This window comes from Nothoprocta perdicaria, unplaced genomic scaffold (assembly GCF_003342845.1).
Source record: "Nothoprocta perdicaria isolate Ctin4 unplaced genomic scaffold, notPer1 scaffold_183, whole genome shotgun sequence".
NCBI classification, from domain to species: Eukaryota; Metazoa; Chordata; class Aves; order Tinamiformes; family Tinamidae; genus Nothoprocta; species Nothoprocta perdicaria.
Window position 1 is genome coordinate 1,251,170 of NW_020455016.1, and position 7,737 is coordinate 1,258,906.

The window sequence follows — 7,737 nt, forward strand, 5'->3', positions numbered from 1 at the left end:
CATTCCAATGAAAATAAACTCAGATGTTAAAAGACTAATCTTAATTCTATTCAGAGAAAGATGGTGAACCCTTGCAATGGGAGGAATAAAATATGTAATGGAAATTTGAGGAAGAATATTTTTTAGATGTTATCTTCCTTCACATGTTGTTACTCAAAATAAGAAAGGCAATATATGAAATGTAATTACCTATGGTTATGAAGGGAGGAAAAAAAGGATTTCTTTACAGGATAGCTACTGAAGTTATGCAGGTCAAACTGAAAAAAAAAAAAAAAGAAAACCAAAACGCAAATAGGCTGAGTAGACCTTAAACACAACCCTTTACATTCCAAATAAAAAGCATATGCTGCACTGATTCAAAAAATTCCTGTGATTGCTAGTTTTACAAACTAGAGTACAACACTTCCTGGAGGAAGACACTATGACTTGGGGATTGCAGGTGCTAATAGCTCTGTAGGGAGAGTACTTGAGATTCTGCTCATAGACGGTGCTTGAGCACATCTGTAAGGGGTCAGTGGTACCCTTGTTTTGCCAGAGAGCTAACTTAAAAAACGAAGGAGTTGGTCCTCCTAGTCAAAGCATCAGATTCTCTGGAATGACATCTGAGAAAAGGATGTTGGAGGTATGACCAAGTTCTTCAATCACTAATAGGAGAATGAGCTCTTCAAGAAAACTCCAGTAACAACACATTTAGAGCATATTTTGCCCTTGTCTATTATATTCATTAAAATGTAGTCCTAAATTAATAACTATTCAAAAGAAGTTTCTTTTCAGAAACAAAAACAGAATAGTGGATTAAAAAAAACCCTCCTTCTGTTTCCAGGCAAATTGCAGAGGATCACAGAGAGAAAGAGAAAAATGTTGTAGTTGTTTGTTTGCTTTTGCAAGGCACTGACCATGACCTCTAAGGAATGTGTAGGAGAGGAAATGAGAAGCAGACGTGGGAAGCTGAAAAGAGCTGCATTTCTCCTCTATCATTAAGTATATAATAAGGTAGATTACATCAGTTGTTGGTCTATTCTCTCTGGTGAACAGGTGTCATAGATACAGTACTGTCTAATCAAATATTAACTCATCATGTGGCATATGATTATGTTTATGTACTCAGCTCTAAAATAGATCCGTAAGATTTTAGAAGTAACTCTCTTCAACAATTACTTATTACAAACTATAATACTTCAAGTTTTTCGAATCTTCTATTTCTACATTGTTTGCAATAGTAAATAAATAGCATTTCTCCCATTTCATAGGTAGGGAAAATGGAAATAAAGTCATCTGCAGTAAGTTGTAAAATAAGTCAGTCTTCTGAGTCATGAATCAGGTTAGTTCTTGCTGGATCATGTTTGGACCAAAACTGCCCAGACTTTTAGTGCAATGGTTAAAAAAAAAAAAGGGAAAAAGAAGTATCTGATTCTTTTTTACACATTGCATTACATTTGCTAGACTTTTTACTGTATTCAACCTCATATAATTTCCAAAAAGTTGCAGTATATAATATAAATGTGTGTGTCTGTATGTATAAATTATATAGTTATTTTATATTTTTATATATATGAACTAGTATCCCATCATCTACTACTTGCCTAAAACATCAAAATTTACCTAATTGATGGATAAACATTATCAGAAGTGAATAAATGAAGCTTAAGAAATGCCACTCAGTATTTTAATTACTCAGTGAAGGTGGGAGATGTGCCAAGTGCTGAAGAGATCCGAGTGCAAACTTTAGCTATGACTCAACTCCACCTTGAAGTCAGATACAGGTACAGACTGTTCCCTGTCCATCCTAATTGCTTTTGGAAAGAAACTGGGAGGTATTGGAAAAGAGTGATAATCTAGTAGTGTGCTTCAATAAATTTTCAATCTGGACTGTCAGTGAATTAGGACTGTACCAACTGTACCATGGCTTAAATAAGATCTGGGGTTGGAACACGACCTGTCCCAACCTGCAAGCTTAGCACCTGCCTCGCCATGCAAATATGGCCAATGTCATCCCAGACTGCTTCTGCTCAAGTCAATGTTAGTCCACAGGAACAGAGCTCAGTGAGGCTTGAGACCTTAAAGAATTCCTTGAAATGTATTTAAAAAGAGAAGTTTGAAATAACGAGCATAACAAGGTTAACCTTGTTATGCCTTAATGATCAAGACTTGTCAATTTATTTTAGGTTTATTGAAACTATTTCCTTCAGTGCTGTATTGTATCAGCTTCAGTTTCTTTTAGATGCTTAGATATGACAGTGGCAGTAAAAGGAGGTATTCTTGATCTCTCCTTCACTTCTGGAGAGCAGACCAGTAAGAGCTTSCCATTGGTTTTTACTAACCCTAAGTATTTTAGTAGTCTCTTGCTATTTCACATGTTGTGAAGAAAACAAAGCATTCATCTGCCTCCTCTAGCAATTTTCATAGCTCATGAGCCTAATCACTCCTATCAGGTAGCTGGATAGCTTCTTCATTCTTTACAGCCAACAGCCTTTTTGTGTGTCATATTGAAAGCACGTTTCAGCCTTATGCTACAGAGAATACCTTACATATTTTAATCACTTCCTACAGCCTCACCTTTTGAAAGATGTGTGCACTCAAAAGCACAGGAAGGACAATGCTGAGGTGACCAGATTGTTGTTCTCTTGAGGATTTATTGGCAGAAATTTAATGCTCCCAGTGAGTGGAAAATCTGAAACAGAGAACACTCTAGTGTAATCTTGTTGAGTGTGAGATCGTTACTTTTATTTTACACTTGGGGTATTTTGTGAGTTGATCTATACTTTTATTTTTTCAATAATTACATTATTGGTGGTTATTTGAGGGTTGTTCACAAAAAAAAAAAATACAGCAGAGGAATATTCTCTTGTTTTCTGTATAGGGGATGCAAAGCCTCATTACAGCAGAGAGATTCTGCTGCAGTAAACTTGTACTAGTGTGACAGGTTTAAGCACTTAATCCTATTGCTGGTCCTGTTATAACAATTCCTAGAATATGGCAACAGTAACAGGATGTTTTTCATAGAAATTAAAAAAAGGATTATTCATTTTGGTGAGTCATGTTCAGCCAGCCCTTTGTTGAAAGCTGTGGCTGGTTGTACAAGCAGTGTGTTTTTCTGGCAAAAGGAAAGCAAACACTGAAGAGATCGGTCCCTTTTCTGCCATCACTTATCTTGACTTTTGGTCTCCATTATCAATAGAACTGTTAAAAATTCCAGCAAAGTCTAGTTCTTTTTAGAAAAACCCATGTGTTGACTCAATCCTTCTGTGTCTCTCTGTCCTGTCTCCTATAGAAGGTTCCAAGACAAGGAACACAATGTCAGGCCTTGTCTACTCTGCTCTTTTGTCTCAGAGTGGTGTTAAATCTGTTTGTCGATATAAAAGCCATATCCTTCTCTGGTCCTACTTAGAAGGTAATACTCGAAGCAATCTACTCAAAAATATTTTCTGCAAGTAGGTAGAGGAATGGGAATCCCATAGTTGGTCCTTCCTCTTTCAGCAAATTGACCATAGGAGCTGAGTGGAAGCATAGGAGTGAGTAAGTTGCTCCCGAAATTGTTGTGAAGATGTCTTGCTTCCTTACAGTAAGGCAGAAATTATGATGCTAAGTATTACTCTAGTGCTTCTCTACTACATAGATACAAACACTGCCACTTTGTAAGGACAAATTATAAATTTATGATTGAATTAATTCATTTTCTATTGTCTTAGCCTGCTTGAGATATGGCTAAGCAATGAGGACAAACAACGAAAGTCCTTGCTTAAAAATACAGTCTAACTAATGTCCTATTGACATTAACTTTCCTGGTACAATTAAACAGCTTCTCACATTTGCTTATCACCAATTTCTCTGTGGAACGCTCACCATTTGATTTTTTTTTCCTAGTCAGGAGAGTCAGTTGGCCTTTTGAGAAATACCTAGTGACTTTCAGAAGCTTTGTAAGACTTGTTCTGCATTTTGTCTACTACTTTCTGTACATGTGTTGTCAAAAGTATTTTGAAGTATAGTAAATAACTCCATTTGAGGTAACTTTTTTGGATAGGTTCTCTAAATAACTAACAACCCAGTAATAAAAGTAATTTCTTTACATTATGAACAAAACACACTTCAATTAAACGTTACAGAACAAAAATTTCTTGCATGAATGATTTTTCTTGTGAAGCAGGAAATATATGTTCTATTAACATCTTTGACATGATCCATACTGACATCTGGGTGTCCTGAGAATGCACCTGGCTTGCTTCCTTACCTGCTGTTCCTGTCCTTTCTCATTGACCACAGCAAAGTAAACTGTAAATACAAAAATGTCATCAAATGCCAAGGATTCAAACTTTCTTGATGCTGCTAGATCTGAGCTTTTGAAATGTTATTGATTATCCTTGCTTTTCAGGTGAAGATGGGATAAAGTTATTCCATCTATCAGTTGGATAAAGATATTACTTCTAAGATGCTGAAACCCCAAAGTACATTTATATAATAATTCAGGTTGCAGTATTAACTTGAAAACACTCATAACTAGTGTTAAAGGCACCAATTCTCCTCCACTTGCTTCTTTAGCTTTAAGCGACCTAGGCAATAAGGAAGTGGCTGATTTTAGACACATTATGTGATATGTGTCAATATGTAGGTCACTGAGAAAATATTAGGAATGCATTGACCTTTGTCATTCAAACTGTCACATTGACAAGGGAACCTCTAACCTCTAATGCTAATTATTTCACAACTAATGCTAGTCAGTTATATGTCCTCAGCTGAGGTATTGCTAAAGAAGGATAACCTTTTATGAGCCAAAATTTCCTTTTCACATTAGAACCAGGTCAGATGGGATTAAGGGTCTTATATACTTTCAGAGTAATGCGATGTCACCTTCAAAGAAACAAAGAAAGAAGTTACAATTGCAGTGTTAATTGTTGTCTTTTCTTTCTTAAGTAGATTTCTGCAGTAGATTTCTGAGTTTGTTCTACATTTTAATATTTGAAGAACCAAAAGGCAACAAGCTATTTCAGTGCTCACTGACATATTATAGTGAAGTTGTAGGAATCTGTTTCAATTGGGGCAGTTGCCAGGAAGCTTACAGAATAGTTTAAATTTTTGTCATAAATCCATGGATTTTTTTTCCTAGCATAGAGGGAAGCAAAAGCCATAAACTGTACTAAAACACAGTCTATTTTATCCACATGTTATAACGAGCACAAACAGGTTTATTCTAGAAAAAGGAACATTTAGAAGCACAATATTTGTAACCCACTACTGATGATACATTAATCTCCATTTCATTCAGCGAACAATAGCATATATGGCCAGCCTAGGTTTACTAGATACTTCCAAAACATGTCTATTTTCAGTTAGAAATGCTATCTGCTGTGAAGTAAAATCATCCCTTGAAGATTGCTGAGTCTTTGCACTCTGTCAGAGGAGAGGAGTTACCGCTGATCATATGTAGTCCAACTGGAGCCACATCTATGAGAGGAAGTGCAACAGAGACAGGACAGTCTGGAAGTTCTGTCCCTGGTCATTACATTCATTGCCACTATAAAAAGACTTCAGTCAATTACGAATTTTGTCAGAACATTCTAATACTGATGGAAGGAGAAGGTCACTTTGAAAATAGCTCCTACTTATTTGTCTGTCAATGCTCATAAGAAATTATACACATACACCAGATGCTAGACTGGCTGCGTCCTTTGTTCATAACACAGGCAATTAAAACAAAAATGGGAATGTCCAAGTGGTATAGTATTAATAATCTCAAAGATTAGCAACTAATCCCAAACCATAATGAATTTTCCATCAGCATGACGTTTAGGTCACTGTCACTATAAATCTAGCCCAGTGAAGTCCATTACCCAAAGGAATGTCCATGGACTGCAGAAAAACAAGACAGAAGCCAGGATCAGGGATTAAGAAAAAAATGCCTACTAGGTGCTGTATCCACAGCCTGTAGATGGCAGTGCACACAACCCAACTATTACAACACATATACCCTACAAGGAAAATATCTTTGAGGAGATAAATATCCATCATCATTTCCAGTCACTTCCAGTCTAATAATGTTCCATTCTGTTCTAATAATGCCCAGACTTACTGCCACATGGCTGCTAGAGTCCTTGTCTTTAATCACTAGTATTATTTGAATTATTGTTTGATGTGTTGGGTAAAAAGACCTGCAAATTTGCCTGGGCAYCTGATTTCTGGAAAAAGTGGTTCCAGCCCTGTGACCCTATAGAGGAATAGGTGTGTGGGGGGAGAAACGTCCTTGAGTAAATAGGAGAAAAAATCTTCTTGTCAGAGCACATCTCTGCTGAGTATGTTATATAAGCGCTGCCACTGTATCATGAAGTACCTAAGAGAGAGTTCCAGTTTGCTGCTGGTAACTCAAAGGTATCTGAGGCCCCTGCCTGTAACAGACCTAGGTATCAACACAGCTGAAGTATCTTAAGACCGAAATTGTGAACCAGAAGACACCTTATCTGGGAGGGAATGGGAGTATGTGGGATTGATTTAAAATGCCATTGCATCTAACCATGGTCACRAAACTGAGGCCTGGATGAATGTCTGAAGTGGTATTAAAATATAGCAATGTAAACAAATGAACATTTGACACTGTCACCTCCAATCTAAGCTAGGATGTTATGGTCTAAAGGGGGAAAAATGGATGAGTAACAAACTGTTTGGATGGTGAGTGTCACAGGATGGTAGTTAGTAGGTTGTCCTATAGCCAGAGGCCATTAGTAAATTGGGTACCATGGTGGTTAATGCTGGAACTTGTGCTATTTAACAACATTATCAGTGACTTGGGGTATATGAGAGAGCATACTTTAGCTTATTTGCAAGAAAAGGCCAAAGGGGAGGCAGAAGAGCAGCTGAAGCACTTGATGGCAGAGCTGCTTCAGAGAGATCTGGGCAACCTGTAGAGATGGGCAAACAGGAACCTCATGAAATTCAAGAAAAAGAATACAAAGTCATGTGAGGAATAACCCCTTGCCAGGGTGCAAGATGGAGATAGACTGGCTGGGGAGCAGCTCTGAGGTAAAGGCCCTGGGGACAGTGAGCAGGATAAGAACCAGTGTTGAAAACAGCACTGGAAAAGCAGCTATTTTAAATTAAAGCTAGTTATCCTACCTAACTTTTGATCCAGATATAACTACTCACACATTTTCAAAGTCCCATCAAAAATTTCTACTACTACTCATTTGTTGCCTCCACCTGAAAAAATAGGCCCTTTCTTTCTCTAAGGTAGTTTCTACAATACACCTAACAAATATTGCTCTATGGTGTCATTCCTTCCTCAACCTGATTTTCTGGCAAGTCTTTTGTCCTTTCATTACAGAACTGGACTCCAGATTACAAAACCTGTTCTCCTTGCCTTGTTAGTTTTCCAGAAAAAAAGAAAAACATTCAAAGAAAGTGACCGACATTTCTATACAGAGGCATATCATGTTTTGCTAGCCCTTGATGTCTCTGCCATACAGAAACATTGTCTACAGCTTTTGCAATGATGCTTCTGCAACAGGGTCACTGCTGCTGTTCATGGCTGAGGCTGCAGTTTTCCTGGCACTGCTCCTGCTAAATTGTTTTGTGTTGCCTCTGCCACTTTTGCCTGCCTCTTCCCATCAACTGCTTCCATCCACATATAGGGGAACTGTATTCTCAGCATTTTAAAATGCTCCAGTAAGTAAGAGCTAGCATGTGTAGTCAGTCACTGACTTCTTATGTTTATTAACTTCTCGCTAGAGCAAGGCTCAGAATAAGAGAGTC